The sequence below is a fragment of the Asterias rubens genome, chromosome 20, assembly GCF_902459465.1.
Source record: "Asterias rubens chromosome 20, eAstRub1.3, whole genome shotgun sequence".
Lineage (NCBI taxonomy): Eukaryota > Metazoa > Echinodermata > Asteroidea > Forcipulatida > Asteriidae > Asterias > Asterias rubens.
In genome coordinates this window covers 4,727,641-4,750,298 of record NC_047081.1, presented here as the reverse complement: position 1 = coordinate 4,750,298, position 22,658 = coordinate 4,727,641, and the positions used below count along the sequence as shown (strand labels likewise).

Sequence of the window (22,658 nt, the reverse complement as noted above, 5' to 3'; positions counted from 1 at the left end):
GGGTATGACATTAATAAGGTAGTTATGGACCAATAATCGGGTCTTATCTTAGCCAAATCCAAACCTATATATAACCTGCTTTAGAGGTGCAACAGGAAGATAGAGTACGCTTGCTACAATGGTTGCTACAGTACAGAACCTTGGAATCCTCAAAATATAGGAACATTCAAAACATACGATATCTGAAAATATGTCCACATTGACAGAGTTCAGAAATCAAGACAGGTCATAGCAAGGTAAGACATAGGCCAAGCATCTCCTACAACAAAACATCACTGGTCTTATACGGGTTTAAAGCAAGGTAAGACATAGGCCAAGCATCTCCTACAACAAAACATCACTGGTCTTATACGGGTAAGACATAGGCCAAGCATCTCCTACAACAAAACATCACTGGTCTTATACGGGTAAGACATAGGCCAAGCATCTCCTACAACAAAACATCACTGGTCTTATACGGGTAAGACATAGGCCAAGCATCTCCTACAACAAAACATCACTGGTCTTATACGGGTAAGACATAGGCCAAGCATCTCCTACAACAAAACATCACTGGTCTTATACGGGTTAGACATAGGCCAAGCATCTCCTACAACAAAACATCACTGGTCTTATACGGGTAAGACATAGGCCAAGCATCTCCTACAACAAAACATCACTGGTCTTATACGGGTAAGACATAGGCCAAGCATCTCCTACAACAAAACATCACTGGTCTTATACGGGTTTAAAGCAAGGTAAGACATAGGCCAAGCATCTCCTACAACAAAACATCACTGGTCTTATACGGGTTTAAAGCAAGGTAAGACATAGGCCAAGCATCTCCTACAACAAAACATCACTGGTCTTATACGGGTTTAAAGCAAGGTAAAACATAGGCCAAGCATCTCCTACAACAAAACATCACTGGTCTTATACGGGTAAGACATAGGCCAAGCATCTCCTACAACAAAACATCACTGGTCTTATACGGGTTTAAAGCAAGGTAAGACATAGGGCAATCATCTCCTACAACAAAACATCACTGGTCTTATACGGGTTTAAAGCAAGGTAAGACATAGGCCAAGCATTTCCTACAACAAAACATCACTGGTCTTATGCGGGTTTAAAGCAAGGTAAGACATAGGCCAAGCATCTCCTACAACAAAACATCACTGGTCTTATACGGGTAAGACATAGGCCAAGCATCTCCTACAACAAAACATCACTGGTCTTATACGGGTAAGACATAGGCCAAGCATCTCCTACAACAAAACATCACTGGTCTTATACGGGTTTTATTTGTGACAATTATAACTTCAGACTTCTAAATTTAATAACAGCAGGTGTACAACATTGTATTGTCAAAGATTTAACGAAGTATTGTATCCACACTTAATGAACCAGGCCATACAAAGTCTCAAACATCCCTTCATTTCAAGTTAAACCATTTTATTTCATTCAATTAAGCCCATGCTAATCCCGTTTTTTTTCGCGAAATGACGAGGAAATCGCATTTGAAGACCGAAAAAATCACTTTGCTCACACCAGTGAACGTGCACCATGAAAAAATCAATCGTTTTTTTGTAGTTTTCTCGAAAATGCAAACAGCACGATTTGATGAAATGTGTAAATGGTTGTATGATGTTTTTAAACTTGAACCGGACAATAGAAATGAATTTACTTTCCCTTAAACAATGGTGATTTTCCCTTAACAATGTACATACATACACATTAGTTTGGATCAAGCCTCCAGCCAAACTGCATAGAATAGGAGTAAAACGAGCATGGTACTGACCTGGAATTTGGAAATATTTTTTTAGAAATAAACACAGCTTGCAAATGCTCTTCTGGCATCAGTATGGCAGAGTATGGCAGAGATGCCAAGTCCAGAGGCCAGCTATGCGTGAGATTTTTCAAAGCTCAACCCCCCCCCCCGGATTTTTTTTCTTCCAGTTTTAGAAGGCCTTTCGAAATCGCCGCCCAACTTTATTTTTATTTTTAATAAAATAAAAAATAAATCCGAAATTTAATAGTGGACAAAAAAAGTGTTCCAAAATGCATCAAAAACCTCTTCAAAATAATTAAAACTCACATGAGGTACACAGGAGATGTTGATGGTAAATGTGGAGGTACGATTGCGTCAGATTATTTCCTTCCAAACTTAAAAAAGATCGACTAAAAAAGATGTCCAAAATCCTCCGCTCACTTCTTCTGCCTGTTGTGTCTTCGCTAGTGGAGCGCATTTAACGAATTTGCTAAACGAATCGGTAAAAACTTGTGCGCAATAAGCGTTTTGCGCTCTGCCGAAGTTTAGCTGAACCTGCTGGAAGAGCAAAAGCGTGCGCAATCTGCAAACTTGCGCTCTGTTTGTACAAAGTTTGTACACAAATGATGATTCTGATAAACTGCGTGCAATCTGAAGATTGTGCAAACATTGTAGATTGCGTTTTTTGTACACACGAGCGCGATTTGGCAATGCATGTCGTTAATTTTTATTTTTTTCCCGGTCTGGCCCCAATGCGTGAGTCTCACGCCTAATGCGCGAGACTTGGTAGGTCTGCATGTACAATGAACTAGATTTGAACTACACCGTACTTATATTGTAAGGACAACGTGATGGCAGCACCTGAGACACCTGGAGGAACTATCCAATTATACTAGCAGCAACAAGGCTTCAAGACGTATATTACAAGGCTCAGATGTATACTGTATCAAGTATAAAGTTTACACGATTTTTAGACGAGAGCATGAAAGGTTTAGTGTTTGCTTATAGCACGAAGATTACAAGACTGAAATTACTGCATCGAACTTTTAAAGGCAGTGGACACTATTGGTAATTACTGAAAATAATTATCATCATAAAACCTTTCTTGATTACGAGTAATAGGGAGAGGTTGACAGTATAAAACATTGTGAGAAACAGCTCCCTCTGAAGTGACGTAGTTTTCGAGAAAACAGTAATTTTCCACGAATTTGATTTTAAGACCTCAAGTTTAAAACTTGCATCAGAAAGCACACAAATTCGTGTGACGGAGGGTGTTTTTTCTTTCATTATTATCTCGCAACTTCGGCGACCGATTGAGCTCAAATTTTCACAGGTTTGTTATTTTATGCATATGTTGAGATACACCAAGTGAGAAGACTAGTCTTTGACAATTACCAATAGTGTCCACTGCCTTTAAAAGGACACATTGCCTTCAAATTTGGGCGCTTTGGGCTAGACTATCAAAAGCGTTTGTTTGAATTGAATATGTTTGAAAACATGTTTAACAAGTATACAGTATAATGATTTACAAAATAAATCCCTCCAACCTACGCGGTTTACCTTTTATTCTGTGAACAATACGGTCTACCATTATGTGTGTACACTAAACAAATTGTTTCAACAAATTGCGGACTGTGTTTTGTCAAGATGTAAAAGGAAAACCACATATTTTCTAGGTTAATTTGGGTGGATTACATATTCTACTTTTAAAACATATTTCCACATATACTGTTCATTTCACTTGTAAAGCTCGAAGCGCCCAAATCCAAAGCAACGTATCCCTTTAAATACGCAGTAATGAGATTAGTATGGTATGACATCTTTACCAACACACAGTATGATCAATGCGACAAAATAAAAGATACAGAATCGATCTTGTATTTTCAATTACAGCCCACATTAACCACAAAGTCAAGGCCAAATCATGGTCAACCATGGTCATGTCAGATAAGGCAGATTCCAATTACCTTTCCGTACGTCATATTATCCTCGGTTGCAATACACCGTGAGGATAATTATGAACGAGTAAAGAATATGGTTAACTTTTTCATAAAGAGGTTAAATCAAACACACGGTATTTTTCCATTTAAATTCAAGAATTTCTAAGAAAAGGGTAAACATATTTACATCTTTACCTAGAGATGTCATGGCCGAGTGGATATAGGGCACTGGGCTCAAGCTGTGGTGTTTCTGTTCAGCAGAGTGTGGGTTCGAGTCCCAGTCGTGACACCTGTGTCCTTAAGCAAGACACTTCACCATTATTGTTGCGTCCTTCGGATGAGACGTGAAGCCGTTGGTCTTGTGTGTTGTGAAGTGCATACACTATCATAAGGAGAAGAGGTTGATCCTGGTGTTCTGGAATAGGGCTCAGAGAGAGCCTTGAGTGTCTTTTAGTGTGTCTTCTGGTTGCCCGATAGTACGGAGTTCTACAAGTGCCATTATGTGTGTCTTTGGGCTTGCTGATAGTACGGAGCTCCTTGAGTGCCATTATGTGTGTCTTTGGCTGCTGACTGTACTGAGCTTCATTGGTGTCATTATGTGTGTCTTTGGGCTGGCTGATTGTACGGAGCTCAGTGAGTGCCATTAGGTGTGTCTTTGGCTGGCTGATAGTGCGGAGTTCCACGAGTGTCATTATGTGTGTCTTTGGGCTGGCTGGTAGTACGGAGCTCCTTGAGTGCCATTATGTGTGTCCTTGGCTGCTGACTGTACTGAGCTTCATTGGTGTCATTATGTGTGTCTTTGGGATTGCTGATAGTACGGAGTTCCACGAGTGCCATATGTGTGTCTTTGGGCTGCTGATAGTACGGAGTTTCACGAGTGCCATTCCGGTGTCTTTGGGCTGGCTGATTGTACGGAGCTCAATGAGTGCCATTATGTGTGTCTTTGGCTGGCTGATAGTGCGGAGTTCCACGAGTGTCATTAAGTGTGTCTTTGGGCTTGCTGATAGTACGGAGTTCCACGAGTGCCATATGTGTGTATTTGGCTTGCTGATAGTACGGAGTTTCACGAGTGCCATTCCGGTGTCTTTGGGCTGGCTGATAGTACGGAGCTCCATGAGTGTCATTATGTGTGTCTTTGGCTGGCTGATACGGAGCTGCATGAGTGCCATTATGTGTGTATTTTGGCTGGCTGAATGTACGGAGTTCCACGAGTGCCATATGTGTGTCTTTGGGCTTGCTAATAGTACGGAGCTCCTTGAGTGCCATTATGTGTGTCTTTGGCTGGCTGACTGTACGGAGCTCCATTGGTGTCATTATGTGTGTCTTTGGGATTGCTGACAGTACGGAGTTCCACGAGTGTCATATGTGTGTCTTTGGCTTGCTGACAGTACGGAGTTCCACGAGTGCCATTCCGGTTTCTTTTGGCTGGCTGATAGTACGGAGCTCCATGAGTGCCATGTCTTTGGGCTTGCTGATAGTACGGAGTTCCACGAGTGCCATATGTGTGTCTTTGGGCTGGCTGGTTGTACGGAGCTCATTGAGTGCCATTATGTGTATTCGGGCTGGCTAGTTGTACGGAGCTGCATGAGTGCCATTATGTGTGTATTTTGGCTGGCTGATAGTACGGAGTTCCACGAGTGCCATATGTGTGTCTTTGGGCTTGCTGATAGTACGGAGCTCCTTGAGTGCCATTATGTGTGTCTTTGGCTGGCTGACTGTACGTAGCTCCATTGGTGTCATTATGTGTGTCTTTGGGATTGCTGATAGTACGGAGTTCCACGAGTGCCATTATGTGTGTCTTTGGCTTGCTGATAGTACGGAGTTCCAAGAGTGCCATTCCGGTGTCTTTGGGCTGGCTGATAGTACGGGGCTCCATGAGTGCCATGTCTTTGGGCTTGCTGATAGTACGGAGTTCCACGAGTGCCATATGTGTGTCTTTGGGCTGGCTGGTTGTACGGAGCTCATTGAGTGTCATTATGTGTGTATTCGGGCTGGCTGGTTGTACGGAGTGCATGAGTGCCATTATGTGTGTATTTTGGCTGGCTGATTGTACGGAGCTCCATGAGTGCCATTATGTGAGACTTTTGGCTGGCTAAAAGTACAGAACTCCATGAGTGCCATTATGTGTGTCTTTGGGCTGGCTGATTGTACGGAGCTCCATGAGTGCCATTATGTGTGCCTTTGGGCTGGCTGAGAGTACGGAGCACCATGAGTGCCATCATGTATGTCTTTGGGCTGGCTGATTGTACGGAGCTCCATGAGTGCCAATACTGGTCGATCATACTACTGATACTACTGACCTATGGCCATCATATTGGCTACCATAGGCTACCAGTCTCGCAAAGTGGCATAAACTTTAATGAGCTCAATGTTAACCAATGTACGTCTACTTTGAATATAGAACTTTATGCAAAGATATTTTCATAACCCTTTGCTGCACTATCAATTAGGATTGGTTAATATCATACAATGGCTCTGCTTACGGTAAGCAAGGAATCGGTGCTTATGGAAGCAGGGAATTCTGTGCTTACATCAAACAAGTTTCAAGGGTTGGCAGGGTATTTTGACTTGTGCGTGTACGTACTCCATTTTACTAGGTATTATACGCTTACAGAGCCAGCGCAGACATTTAGCACCTGCAAGTAAGCGGGGAATGTTGATCGTAAGCACAGACTTCGGCGGTAAACAGAGCCATGAAATTGGGCCCATTATTTTATTAATGTCTCTCAGAGATTTTGGATATTTATTTTTGAAAAAGGGGTTCATGGGCTATTGAACAGCACCCGTAATAAATTCACGGTAAATGTATTCAGTCCTTTCCAACTAGCTCATAATTCTCAATGGAGAATATATGCTGAACCATGTGCCTATACGTTGTGAATATATGCTGAACCATGTGCCTATACGTTGTGAATATATGCTGAACCATGTGCCTATACGTTGTCCTACTGTCATTAGATAGTCAGGTCAGCCGTTGGAAGAACACTAATCGCTATATACGGCCAAGGAGACGAGATGCAACAAGGGAATTGGAATCAACTTGCCCCAGGACAGTGACCTCAGCAAAATGACTCGCTGACAAATACTGACACAGGAAAAGCTTCTACGGACCTGACCCTTCTCCACATGGGGTCATAATGAGACGCAGAGGTCAATCAGCTGTCAATCATAATTGTCGACTAGCGCGCACTCTGTAGAACTGACAGACATAGCGGATGTCGAGAACTGTGACGAAACCTCAAAACCCACATGGGAACAAGCTGTTGTTTTCCTCATTCATGGAGGAAAACAATGCTGTCAAATATTAGAGGGGAGGGGTTTAGGATGAGGCATCACTTCAGAATAAACGTCTGGACCAACCCATACCACTTCAATTCCGAATGTCACACGTCTTGATACACGCAGTAGTTGTAAGTGTATGTACAGTACGTTGTGTACGATGCAATTTCCAATTCACATGTCAATACCGCTTTACATTGTGGTCTTCTCTTCATTCACTCAAATTAAACTTTTCTAACTTATTTTCAAGATTTACATTATTAGATTAAAAGTTGAAGAACTCAACTGATTGCACACAGCCATGACATTAAACCAAACCACTGTCATCATTATGCTTGGCCCAATTTCATGCTGCTTAGGCAGACAAAAATGTAGCTATATACAACAAAATATGCTTACCAAAATGGCGTTATCAGCCAACCTACAATGTCACATGTACACGTTGTGAGTGGTATCCTGCTCACTTCTGCAAAGCGGAAACTTGTTAAGCAGCCTTGTCTGCTAAGCAGCTCTAGGAAATTTGGCCGTGGTCTGGTCGTGTTAACGTCTAAACTGCAGCAAAACCTAACAACGACAGTGTTCACATTGAGTGAGTAGGTTTACTTAAAGCTCTAATTAGTCTTCGAAGTTCAATTCCCCAACAAATGATATAGCTGCAGTGGTAATGAATGGTGATAAATGGTAATGAAACGAAATATGCACAGCGTCAACAAACCATAACGAGTTAATATTCACCTTCGGGAATTGGAAAGACTTTTAAAAAGTCAACCACAATGTAATGATAAAGTATTAATAACCGGTGTGAAGTTAGTCAATATTAGAAACGCACCAAACAGTTCCTCAACTCTCACAGTGCATATAACTATAACATCATGACCAGACTATTACTGTGAATACACTACGTAGGTCTATCGCAAAGTGATAACGAGAAAACCAACTTGAACATGTCTTTTTCCTTCATGGCCATATTAACAGAAATCTCATACTCAAAGAGGAACAGTTTTGCATCCAGGTTTTGGTTATTTTACAATAGCATCTGAACAAAATAGCTTACCGCTAGAAGGCAACAGAGAATGTGCGGTAGTTCCAGAGGTAATATCTCGCTGTGATGAGGTTGCTTCTTATAAACTACAATGCCCCCGCAAGTCCAAATGTGTCATATATTATCCTCCAATAGCCTGGTGATCAAACTGCTTTTAGATACGCTATATCTAACGAAATAGATGTTGGTAGACTTTGTGCGTGTGGAAAGGTATATACTCAGCAACACACTGAGTAAGACCGCCAAGGGACGTGGCAAGAATGACGTGAGAAATTCATTGGCCACTCGATAGTCCTAAACAAAAAAACACAAACAAAAAGTATATAAATAATAATCTTTATCAAAAAAAAAAAAAAAAAATGAGATATGGGAGTTGAGAGGAAGTGCTCATCAATCGACAGTCATTAATTAATGGTGCGCTTTTAAACTTAAGAGAGTCTGGGTGTTCTGTCACCGTAGCCGATGGGTTTTGACGCTGGAGGAGGAAAAAGTGTAGTATCAACATGAGCGTGCACGTAGAGCGACAGGCAGGCATGCCACCAAGGCGCGTCTGAGCAGGGACATAGCCGCGAGAGACGGTCAGGCCGAGCGTGCAACCGCCCCGTCAAACCCTCCCTGCCTCGGTCTCTCACCGGGACTAATGGGGACTTAATGAAATTTCTCCAGTTGAAATGGGGAGACAGCTGCCCCCGCTGAAATTATAATGTGTTTACATACGATGCATACATGCATGAAAGTACCCGCATGAAGCAAAGAACATTCCTATAGACAATCCATACATCTAACCATGGAGGTAGAAACGCAAAAATGAACAACAAAATAAACAAATACAGTCTACACTGAGAAATTCCAAGGGAGGCAATTTTAAGTCATGGACCTTTTTTGTTATTAATTAACACACACGCGCGTGTACTTTAGACTTCCTTGGAAGTTTATGATAGTTGGAACATTTGTATGAGTGATGAATGACACAATATCCATCATGCTTCCTGCATAAGAACATTTACAACATCCAAAATTATCCTTACTCATTAATTATTGTTCCAGTCTGTACAGTCAGTCCCTCGGCCTCTTGGAAGCAGGTCTTTGAAGAGGCACAAAAGTGCAAAGTTTAAGGTCACGACTTCGGGAAATCTAAGTTTCACAAACAGGACATTACTAATCCATCCAGATATCATGTATGTCAAAAACATGAAGTGAAACTAGTGTGAAGACTGAATGATTTATATGAGCTTGCTGCTAACGCCAGAAAACATATCAAGGAAAACACACAGGTATTGCTCAGGTGAAGGGTTTGGCACAGGATAGCTGGGTGTACATTCACAAGTGGTAGTTAATTATGAAGCCACGTGTGACCTTGTTATAGCGGCGAATGTATTAACCATTTCAAAGTCAGGTAAAAAATGCCCAATCACCACCAAATATTGTAGACTATTTTTTATTAGCTTATCGTCATGCTTAAGTTCGAAGAAGGAACAGCCTGCGGAGCACTTAAGAAGACTAGGAACTAACAATAAGAAAGTATTCGAATAACCATTGTGATTCGATGACGACTCAGCAAAAAAGTAGTATTTTTTTAATAGTATCTTGCTGACCAAACCTAGGCTATGGCCTAGGTTTGGTGGAGTAGTCTCCGCCATGTTGGCTAGTTACCCAGGCTCGTTCAAGTGAATACGGACAGGAATTACCAGCGGCGGTAACTAGATCTCACAAATATCCGCAGCCATAATTCCATCATTTACGCCTGATTACGTTTCTGAGCATAATCACTGTCCCGTAGGAGGACCCTGGAATCGAATTTTAGTCCAGAAAATCGAATTATAGGGGAGACACAGTGAGGACAGATACTAAGCGTTGCTATGGCCGTGTCTGGCTGCGGTAGGGTACCAGGAATACCATCAACCTATGTTTTACACAGGGCAGAAGGAGGTCATATCCAAAAACATTCATGTCATTTTCATCAATAGACACTTAAGTGAGTTGTCAATATATTTCAAAATTTTGTGAAAAAGGGGATACCAAGTTTAATTTCCAAAAGTCACTAGTGATTTCAATTTAAGCGATGATGCTCTTTTTAAACTGGACTGATTCGTGTAAACAACTATGTATACCTTTATAACTATATATAAAGATGTCACAACAATAAACCACAAGGGACTCCGAACCTTTTATCAATTACACATAAATCTCTTTAATGAGGTAAGCTTTTGAGTCCCTGATTTATTATCTCCACTGACACGCAAGACACTCTGCACTCCAACCAAATCATTACAACTTGTCTTGTAAAAATTAGAGTTTTCCAAACATTTCCGACCGCGCAGGCACCTTGATCTTAAATCAGCTTAAAAGTGTTAGTATTTGGGTGATTCGCTGGTCTGGTATCCCAACTCATATGTGACTGTGATTTAACCATCTTAGGTATGTTGCTCGTCGTGATTGAGTGTAATAAATCCAATACAGTTGTTTTTCATAGAGGCAGGATATAAAGCTACTTCAATTGCCCGCCAAAAGAGTCCGAAAGATTTAGGAAAAGTGACAGATGACAGGTAGCATAAAAGTACATCATCTGCTGAGTGTTGTGTTGAGTAACCTTATCATCATAGTGCACTTTGTGATTTCACTTTGTTTGGGAGGAGTTCATGTATGCAAATTAGCAAACCTTATGCATGAAAATAAACGAACTTGACATTGCTCAAATGAGTCTCGTAACTAAAGCAATCAGAATCAGCCCTCTTCCCCTGTCTACAAAGCTACCTCAGCTATTTCAGAGATACTGCAGTTTGAGTTAATTACTCAAATAGTTATTGGCATAAAACCTTACTTGGAAACGAGTAATGGGGAGAGATTGATGGTATAAAACATTGTGAGAAACAGCTCCCTTTGAAGTGACCTAGTTTTGGAGAAAGAAGTTATTTTCCACGAATTTGATTTCGAGACCTCAAGTTTAGAACTTGAGGTCTCGAAATCAAGCATCTGAAAGCACACAACTTCGTGTGACAAGGGTGTTTTTTCTTTCATAGTTATCTCGCAACTCCGACGACCAATCGAGCTCAAATTTTCACAGGTTTGTTATTTTATGCATATGTTGAGATACACCAAGTGAGAAGACTGCTCTTTGACAATTACCAATAGTGTACACTGTCTTTAAACAAAGCTGTTTTAATTACCATGTCATTATATTATACTAATGGGTCTTCGTTAATGTCATAAGTAGGCCAAACTCTGTCACTGCAAAGTGAAGACATGGAAGTAGTTGCCAAAACCGGGCCAGTCGCCCCAACTTAACCCCCCCCCCCCCCCCCCCAGCATCAGATAGCAGGCAGGCAGCAAACCGCATATATCTCCTGAGCCACCTCGATGGATCAGTGATCAAGGAGTACCGAAACAGATGAAGAAAATAACACATCAAGTATCCATGGAAAAGTTCAGTCAAGCATAGTTGTTGATAGGGGGAGATAAGGTCAAATGTATTATTATTAATAATTATAATCAGTTAAACTAATCTCACTGGTTGTTCTTCCATGTGTTGCCATTTATTTTCAGCATTTTTGTTTTTTGTACATATTTAGAACGAAATGCGATTTGGAGCTATAGATGATGACTATCTAACTGTTATCCACTACACTCACAAATAAACTTGTATTTACTTAAAATAGTTCAGACTAAAATTCTTCCTTTTAACAAGATAAGGACATGTTCTTTTAATTGATAATACTGTGTGTAAATCTCTTTGGACTTGATTAGTGGTTGTTCTGAGATGAACCGGTGGTTGGCAACTCAATACTGTTTTGTGGTTTTTATTTTTAGTTTCTTTTATTAGTTTCTTTTAAGGCCACGTGTTTATATGATTTTTAACAGCGGGTGTTTTATGCACAGATTATCAAACTCCGATCCCTTGAGAATGCTAAGGGTATGGTCAAAATACATAAACAAGCCGAAGAGTAATTCAATATGACATTAACAACCTACGTTATGCCAACCACATCTCTTTTTACTGCCAAAATATCGGAAAAACACATTAAAAACGGCGCCAAAAAGGTACAAGTGAACTGCAAGTTGAACCTTTTCACTGTCTCAAAATTGTATTTTTTTTTACATAACCATAATTGGGGGAAGTTGATGACCTTTTGAAATTGCCACTTTACCCATGACGAAGTTTGTAATAACCACGGGTAGCTGTGCACCTTGTCTAGCTTTAATTTGGTATATCGACAACATTTTCAACTCTGCAATGGTTTTCATAGCATGGCTTGAGCATGGCTTAAGGTGGGCTTAAAGTAGGCTCAAGCCTCGTTCATTGCTGAAATGGGGAATGACAGACGTTATTACCAGTGGCAAGTTATTTGCTTTCTTCGTTAAATACAAACTTTGAAGTGACAATTGCTGGAGTGGAATAAGATTTGTTTTCGTTGATATTGGACGGTGATTCAAGTTAGATGCGGGAATGAACACTGTCTTGAAACACTTTGAGATGGGCCTAAATTATCTTTAATGTATTTGAAGGTCATTAACAAATAGTTCGTCCCAAGTGGTGTAGACACATACACATATTACAATGATATTAATGCATCTAGTGACTCTGCAATTTTAGAAGGTTAAAATTCCAGTTATGAAAACTACACTGTCATTGTGTTTTTATATTTTTTATTATTCATCATGATTTGGCCTAGGCACCATGGACATGTGAACATACGCTACCATAAGTCATACAAACTGTAATGAATTACATGACGGAATTTCAATCAATTTTACCTGAGAAACAATTTCACTTGCGATCAACCTTTAAAACAATTGTTTTTGTTTCTTGGGCTCATCAATAGATCTTCAGAATCTGTTGTGAAATGGCTGCACTTTTGCAAAGATAGTATCAGGAAAGCCATCAAGTCAAATCAACCATTTCAAACTCATTTGTTGTTCAAGAACAGTAATGCATTTACACGTCTAATTGACAGATAACGACAACAATCGATTTCGTAAACACGTCTTTTTGTACAATCCAACTTTCATCTACACAACTGATCGATTACAATTTACAGCGATTTTAGACTCAACAAATTACAGACAAATTGGAAATGGATGGCCAGCGAGCTTGGCTGTAATTGTGAGAGCGACATCATGTTTCCGTTAGGCATAGCTGACAATGCCTGCATCATCTCTTGGTCGAGTTCAATAACCTCTCGGCAACTCTGGACTTTGATGACTAAAACACAAAGTTGAACTCAAATAATTCGGAAATAGATGAGCTGAAATTGTTGTTTTTATTTTGGCTGATACTTTATTCATTGTGTTCAAAGTAAAATTGCACCTCACTTTACGGAAGAGCGCAACAATGCAAGCAAAAATTAAAAGCAAGTATGCATTATCAACCTTTCAAGTTTGTTTAATCCAGTTAAAGGAACACGTTGCCTTTGATCGGTCGAGTTGGTCTTTGAAAAGCGTTTGTAACCGTTTGTTATAAAATGCATATGAGTAGAAAGATGTTGTAAAAGTAGAATACAATGATCCACACAAACATGCATCGAAATCGCACGGTTTTCCTTTCACCTTGTCGACTAACACGGTCGGCCACTTATGGGAGTCAATTTTTTGACTCCCGTAAATGGCCGACCGTGTTAGTTTGTACAGTAAAAGGAAAACCACGCAATTTGGAGGAAAACTTGTGTGGATCATTGTATTCTACTTTTAAAAACATCTTTCCAACCATATGCATTTAAAAAAAAATTGTTACAAACGCTTTATATAGACCAACTCGTCCGATCAAAGGCAACGTGTTCCTTTAATGTTGTCCGTCCCCTTTTCCCGCCTATTGAGAGAACAAAAGCCGGAAGAAATCTAGTGACGGTTCAAACTGCTCCACCTACAATTAAGGGTATCTTTTCATAAAATATTGTCTGCAGGGGCCCTTAAGCGGGCCGAACCCTAACACAGGCTTCGAGATGCACACTTTTACGTTTCTAAAAATGTTGAAAATATTTATTATTATTTTTAAAGGGCAACCGTAAAGAGGTAAACAGAGCCAGTTAAAAACTACCCCGGCTAGAAAAATGATGAAAGTAAACTCTGGAACAGGGGTAAGGGAAAATGACACAAACCATTCTAACTATTTGCTGTGCAAACGATAACTCGGAGATTCTACGAATGCACACGGCATTGTCATCTTCAACCATTTCGGATTAAACAAACTCCTGATTCGCCCTTTATGAACCCGTAAGTTGGCAGAAGTAATTGTAATTCACCTATAATTAAATTATTCTTATTCGTCGTGACAACATGAACACCATTTCCCTAATTTCCAAATTCAATCCAACAAATTGAAAAGCAGAAAAATAAACAAATTAATAATGTACTTAATATGTTAAGTCTTGAACCAATGATGCACAACTTATGGTGCATTACCCCCTCATGAAGTCATCCGTGCAATGATTTATCAAAGAGGTTTTGGAAATAAAATAAAATAATAAGATACATAGCCATTATGCCATATGGACTTGTGTAAGAGCGAAAACAAAATCTGAATATAATACATCGCAAAATGTGCAACACAAAGTATTCCAGAATGAAAGTTGGTTATATACAGGATACAGTCCAAGGAGAATTACTTCCGCATATCATTGCATTTGTTGAATGTAATGACATGATCTTCTCGTTGCATTTGGGTTCAGACGCCTTGCAGTTAAGTAGTATTACTATTACCCGTAACTCACTCATGTTTAAACAAAGACAAGTTAGCACCGGCCTAATCGAGGGAATGTGTGCAATAGGCTTCCCCACACCTACATTAAACAAAGACAAGTTAGCACCGACCTAATCGAGGGAATGTGTGCAATAGGCTTCCCCACACCTACATTAAACAAAGACAAGTTAGCACCGGCCTAATCGAGCGAATGTGTGCAATAGGCTTCCCCACACCTACATTAAACAAAGACAAGTTAGCACCGGCCTAATCGAGGGAATGTGTGCAATAGGCTTCCCCACACCTACATTAAACAATGACAAGTTAGCACCGGCCTAATCGAGCGAATGTGTGCAATAGGCTTCCCCACACCTACATTAAACAAAGACAAGTTAGCACTGGCCTAATCGAGGGAATGTGTGCAATAGGCTTCCCCACACCTACATTAAACAAAGACAAGTTAGCACCGGCCTAATCGAGGGAATGTGTGCAATAGGCTTCCCCTCACCTACATTAAACAAAGACAAGTTAGCACCGGCCTAATCGAGGGAATGTGTGCAATAGGCTTCCCCACACCTACATTAACCAAAGACAAGTTAGCACCGGCCTAATCGAGCGAATGTGTGCAATAGGCTTCCCCACACCTACATTAAACAAAGACAAGTTAGCACCGGCCTAATCGAGGGAATGTGTGCAATAGGCTTCCCCACACCTACATTAAACAAAGACAAGTTAGCACCGGCCTAATCGAGCGAATGTGTGCAATAGGCTTCCCCACACCTACATTAAACAAAGACAAGTTAGCACCGGCCTAATCGAGAGAATGTGTGCAATAGGCTTCCCCACACCTACATTAAACAAAGACAAGTTAGCACCGGCCTAATCGAGGGAATGTGTGCAATAGGCTTCCCCACACCTACATTAAACAAAGACAAGTTAGCACCGGCCTAATCGAGGGAATGTGTGCAATAGGCTTCCCCTCACCTACATTAAACAAAGACAAGTTAGCACCGGCCTAATCGAGCGAATGTGTGCAATAGGCTTCCCCACACCTACATTAAACAAAGACAAGTTAGCACCGGCCTAATCGAGCGAATGTGTGCAATAGGCTTCCCCACACCTACATTAAACAAAGACAAGTTAGCACCGGCCTAATCGAGGGAATGTGTGCAATAGGCTTCCCCACACCTACATTAAACAAAGACAAGTTAGCACCGGCCTAATCGAGCGAATGTGTGCAATAGGCTTCCCCACACCTACATTAAACAAAGACAAGTTAGCACCGGCCTAATCGAGGGAATGTGTGCAATAGGCTTCCCCACACCTACATTAAACAAAGACAAGTTAGCACCGGCCTAATCGAGGGAATGTGTGCAATAGGCTTCCCCACACCTACATTAAACAAAGACAAGTTAGCACCGGCATAATCGAGCGAATGTGTGCAATAGGCTTCCCCACACCTACATTAAACAAAGACAAGTTAGCACCGGCCTAATCGAGCGAATGTGTGCAATAGGCTTCCCCACACCTACATTAAACAAAGACAAGTTAGCACCGGCCTAATCGAGGGAATGTGTGCAATAGGCTTCCCCACACCTACATTAAACAAAGACAAGTTAGCACCGGCCTAATCGAGGGAATGTGTGCAATAGGCTTCCCCACACCTACATTAAACAAAGACAAGTTAGCACCGGCCTAATCGAGAGAATTTGGGCAATAGGCTTCCCCACACCTACATTAAACAAAGACAAGTTAGCACCGGCCTAATCGAGCGAATGTGTGCATAACGCTTCCCCACACCTACATTAAACAAAGACAAGTTAGCACCGGCCTAATCGAGGGAATGTGTGCAATAGGCTTCCCCACACCTACATTAAACAAAGACAAGTTAGCACCGGCCTAATCGAGGGAATGTGTGCAATAGGCTTCCCCTCACCTACATTAAACAAAGAAAAGTTAGCACCGGCCTAATCGAGGGAATGTGTGCAATAGGCTTCCCCACCCTACATTGTGCACAATTGTCATTAAAGTGTCAACCTGTGGTCGATTTCACAATAGATAGGACTATTCCTATAAGAGGTATTAAAACATACGAAGCTATATAGTCCTTAACTCGTCCTAACTCAAGTTAAAGGCAGTGGACACTATTGGTAATTGTGACGGAGCCGTTTCTCACAATGTTTTATACCATCAACCTCTCCCCATAACTCGTCACCAAGAAATGTTTTATGCTAATAATTATTTTGAGAAATTACCAATAGTGTCCACTGCCTTGAACAATTACCAATAGTGCCACTGTCTTGAATTAAGACTAGTCTTAACTCTTTTTTGATATCAACCAAAGCACTTTAAAAATTGCAAAGAACGGTCATATTGATTTCCAACTATTCCTGGTCGTTATCGTCAATACTTGTTTCAGAACAAACAAACAAATGAGTTTTGAGTAGAAATCTCGTTCTTTGTTGGAAAATGATTGGGACTGTTCCATACGGAACTCGCTGCTCAGGATGACATGGCAAATATAATGCTAACACAACATATGAATCCGATCAAATACACTCTATATACAACATGCAAAAAGTCATATCTCCTAAATTAATTATACATCTGGACAAATAGCAATATTCAAACGAGAACCTTGAAACTATTTTGGCTGAATATCAACGCATTGGTTCTGAACTAATTTATTTGAATGCCTTGCATTTTTCAACGTCTAACATATTCCGCCATTTGTCAACAGCTAAAATATTCAGCCGGTACTGATATCCTAAACGATACAATTTGTAAGTTATCACGCTGCAGTTTGATGAGCTACTCCCGTATCATGCCTGGACACAATCAAATTAAGCAGTCCACAAATTGATACAGATGAGTTATTTCCCGAGTCCCCTGCACTTTTTGGGCAAGGTCAAAGTCACACGCTCCATACACTCCAAAACATGAAGTTCCTTCTTAAATTGACAGAAAAGTTCCCTGGAAACCTTGGCGTTCCTTTGGGCAAAACACTCCCTGCCAAGTTGCTCATGTTTAGTCAGTCATAGACGAACTGCCGTCATGTTCATCTTCCTGATTAATCCATCAAACATACTTGATGCAACCATGATGCAACTTACACATTCCAAATATGCAACATGAAAATATGATAGATGGTATAATAATTGTTATGGTAAAATTGCGCCCTCAATTACAATTCTACGTCAATCGTACTTTGACCCAACTTTACAATCGTTACACACCTAAATAAAGTCATGGAAGCTGATACACCATTCTGATTTGAAAGTATTATATTATCAGACTAAACACGACTTTCACAAGTCGTTCACAGAATCCGCATTTAACATCAACTTTTGTTTAAATTTTACAAAATGCGATGTCTTCATCAGCCAATTAACAGTTTTGTCAGGGGTTTTGTCTCCGATATTTGTATTGTGTATGATATTTAATTTTGGTAAAATATTTAAATAAACAAGCGCCACAACCTTTTGCATTCATAAGCTGATGAAATGCAAACGGGTAGAGTTCCAGTAACTGTAAGATTTGAAACTTTAAAAGTTTATTTGTGACAACCCTTTGATAGCAATCATCACGAAAGAACGAGATAACAAAGATGATAGGTAAGATGTGTCGTGATGTTGCCCGTTCAGCATCTTCTGATCATCGAAACTGGGAACCCATCTCGACCCTTGTTCTTCTCAGAACCACCGCTTTCTACTTGTCCACAGTACATGTCATTTATAGAGCTACATAGTCAATGGCTGATTGCGTCTCTGCTCAAAACAGCCATACTGTTTTAAAGACACAGGACACTATTGGTAATTGTCAAAGACCAGTCTTCTCACTTAGTGTATCTCAACATATGCATAAAATAACAAACCTGTGAAAATGTGAACTCAATCGGTCGTCGAAGTTGCGAGATAATAATGAAAGAAAAACACCCTTGTCGCACCATGGTCACACGAAGTTGTGTGCTTTCGTATGCTTGATTTCGAGACCTAAAATTCTATATTCTGAGGTCTCGAAATCAAATTCGTGGAAAACTACTTATTTCTTGAAAACTACGTCACTTCAGAGGGAGCCGTTTCTCACAATGTTTTATACTATTAACCTCTCCCCATTACTCGTAATCGAGAAAGGTTTTATGCTAATAATTACTATGAGTAATTACCAATAGTGTGCACTGCCTTTATTCTATCTCTACCCTGGTTCTTCTCAGAACCCCAATTTTCTGTTACATGTTGTCCACAATACATGTTATTTATAATACTATATTGGTTGATTGCGTCTCTGCTAAAAACAGCCATACTGTTTTAAGTTCATGCAATTATAAACACATCATGTTTTCATCATTGCTACTGCACCACCACAATTTTTACTCTGCACGTCTATAAAGATTGGCAGTTGGTGTGCTGACTTGTCTCCGAAGGGGTCTAGAGATGGTAGTTGGTTTGAGCATGTAGGTAGAATCAGCTGCATGGTATGAGTGTGTTTAAGTCACGTCTAACTAATCAGTGTCGATAGAGCTACATGGGGATTACCTGCAGCGATGACTGGGCTATTTGTCACATGCGTGTGTAGCAAATCGTGCCTTGTGTCACTCAACGGGGACGCTATGTGTCATCAACACTTGAAACAACCACCACGAAGGCAAAAGCCATTAGCAAATTACAAATTGTAAACTACTGCCTCATATAGACAAATTTAATATGGACATTTCAATTTGATCCTTGATCACTATATACGGTTTAAATATTCAGACGTGTCAAGAGCTCATTTTGCTTTATTAACATTCCATTAAATTGTGTTCACATTTATTTAAAGATTATATGTTTATTGAATTTGTCATAGAATTTGTTTTTGGTCGAACACCTTTTGCCTGCACTGCACGCCGTACAGACAGACTGGGTACACGACCTGATTGGTCTAAAGTTCTCACATGGTCAATACACAATGCAAACAGCCAACCGTAAATAAACACACTGTCAAATAAATCGCCACACTGACGAAACTGATGCATAGAGTCCCGATACATGAATTCATTTATGTAGTTCGTATCGGTTACAACTACAAACCACTACAAAGGCCTCGATGTACATAATTCTACAAAAGTTACAGGTGACGTATTTGCTATTCAGTGTTTTTTGTGGCTCGGTGTTTGTTTACCAAAGCATTCAAACAACTCGATAAAAAGTAAAGTTCTCTTTCCCAAAGGAAGTAGGTCGAACAATCACCTTTACTTCCCACATGAGCTTCAAATAATCTCGAGCAGAGAGTAAGTCAATTGCTGAGCCTCAGAGTTTGCGAGTTACGATGCGTTGCAGTCATCGATCCAAGTTTCATCCTAGTTAACTTACCACATATTATTGGTTTGCGGTAACACAATGTGTGTATCTACTTGCCAGTTAGAGTTTGTTCTTAGAGAACACATATGGTGTTACCGCAAACCAAATATATATTGATACTTCATGCAATGCCTCAAATCCTCTATAACTTACAATAGTAAGCCTCTTGGACAGTAACCAGTATCAAACAGGTGGGTTCCATAACAGAATTATTGCCCGTCTATCTCAGTGCTACAGAAAATAATCTGAAAGTAAACTTGACTACACTGCACAATCAATAAAAATGACACTTTTAAACTTTGGACAACTTATTTATTCATGTGAATTTTCGAACAGAAGCATTCTGATCGTGTGGAATCCTTCATTCCCTACATCTATCAACTATGACAGTTAAGTATACACAAAATAACATGATGTTCATGACTTATGCGGACATTGATTATACATTAGTAGGGTAAGTAGGCCCCCGATTTTGATTTTTAAAACCTCCAATATGTGTTTTGATAGCTCTTCATATGATTCCCTCAAACCACATCAGTTACCCAACATATCTATTGTGCTTCACATCCGCGTACTAATTCTACTGCCCCGTCAAACCAATCACTCATACACCCACTCTCTGTGTATGGCCTCCACTTAGTGAACCGCCTGACCTCTAAAAGAGAAAGTGATGGAAAAGAAAAGAAGAACATGCAAGTTGGAAGTGTACCACCGATCTGGGCACTTCCTCGGCAGGTGCAATGGTTCCCCTTTAGCAATGAATTGACGTATCCATAGATCCAACGTTCAAGGGACCTAAGGGGTCACGCTGTACTTTTTACTAGACTTCCTAAAGTCCGTTTTGATTTGGGCAGTACTGCGGTAACCTACACATTTTTTTACGCGGTGTTGCTTTGGATTACAATAAAAAAGCTACGATAAGCAGGCACTACATCATTAGGTAATTAACGTGTTCATATAGCAAACTGTACTCGGTCGTGGGGAACAGAAAACACACAGAGCTCTTTAAATATACCCGATACTGTTTAAGCAGATCTTCAATCCAGGTAGCTTTGTCAAAACAATCATTCCTGTGTGTGATTCTACCGTTGAATTTAACACAGCAACTACTGAAGCATGTTTAGGGCTGCGTTAGATGATGACGTTATGGAACTGACATTGACTTTTGCAACTGGCTACTCCCTACCAACATACGCTTCATACAGCAGTAAACGCCATATGCAATGCAAGGTCATTCCAATCAACATGTCAAAATCGTACCAAGTGACTACAGCTCCAATTTATGAACTGGATAATAGTTATGACAAAATGGAGCGCAAAATAGCCGTAATGTCACGTAGTGATTCTAGTGCCGAGTGCCAAGCCCAAGACAACATGCACGTTCACGTTATCGAGGTAGTAAGTAATTTAATAGTTTGCAGGAAGTTTGAAAATTTGCAGCTCGTCATGCCTTTTCCCGAGGACAGCCGCAGGTTTTTTTCAGTTCCTAATTGTTAGCGGGTTTCAATATCGAATTAGGGTTGGGTGACTGCGAATTAAGTATAGAATCACATACGGTAACGGCAAGGGACGTATTCTTCTATGCTAGCATGCATGCAAACTACGAACGGAACCTAGACAAGATAGGACTACGTGAAAAACATATCATTATTGACTTTATCTTCAATAATTCATCTGGCCATGGTCTGACCATGAGGCTATAAATGCTCACCAACTGTATACAAAATTAAAAAAATAAAATCAACATTAACAAAAGAAAATAATTGAAAAGCTATGGGGATGACACCATTTGATTAATAATTTATATTGTGTGAACAATTAAAAATAATCGAAACAGCACAGACAAGAAATGAACGAACAATTTCGAAAACAACTTACACTTTAAAACGCAGCAGTTCCTCAAGAGTCACAGTATTAATTCCGAGATGTAAAGTCATCTAGCACAGCGCACAACTAAAGCTTCCACGAGTTAACTGTAGCCCTACTCAAAAGCCTTGGCACAAATTAAACGACTCTGCCGTTGCCGCCAAATCTTATATCCACGTGTGTCAACATGTACATCAGTGTTGTTAGCCAACTCAGCAAACGTCCAGCTATACACACGAACGTTGGCTGTATTTCCAGCTTGGTAGAGATACGTGATACTGATTGTGAATGGTCAAAGCCGGCCAAACTTGACTAGTACCAGAATAGATAAGGGGTGGTCCATAATGTATCCACACGGTGGCCTAGTGTCATCTCACACTGCATGTCCCCTGCTCACCTCTGTCCTTCTGTCGCTTCTTACGGTGCTGGTTTTGATGATCCGCTTGCTATTGGGGAAACTAGATCGGAAGTGAGGCTCAGACATAGCCACCACAGGGGGAGGTCTACATTGTTAAATCGAGTAAAGGGATGGAGTGAAGATGGACGATGTAAGATTACAGCCAATCATGTACCGAGGATGAGTCCACCGCTCAACGGTATTAACTAATTAGTCTGCTAGTGTGCAAAAACATGCGTAAGCCGTATTGATCTGCGCCTACTACAACGTTAACACAATGCAGAAAAATGTAAGTAAGTGACCAGCAATGAACCGATACGAAGCTGTTTTGCCACTTTGTGTTTTTCATGGAATCTTTGACTGTTGAAATTGATT

At 40.4% G+C, this 22,658-nt stretch overlaps 1 protein-coding gene across 2 annotated transcripts in view; it reads right to left on the bottom strand.

Annotated features, from left to right (window-relative positions):
* The window catches only part of LOC117303749 (protein NDNF-like), a 43,255-nt gene extending 20,870 nt beyond the window's left edge, over positions 1–22,385 (bottom strand). The window contains exons 1-3 of one of the 2 annotated variants that reach the window (XM_033788072.1): positions 21,899–22,385; positions 8,021–8,302; positions 7,366–7,530 (exon numbers count right to left, since the gene is read on the bottom strand). The gene's annotated coding sequence lies outside the window, so the exon portion shown is untranslated. The remainder of the gene's footprint in view (positions 1–7,365; positions 7,531–8,020; positions 8,303–21,898) is intronic. The other variant, XM_033788071.1, reaches the window with a different exon arrangement.
* Positions 22,386–22,658: the final 273 nt, after the last annotated feature.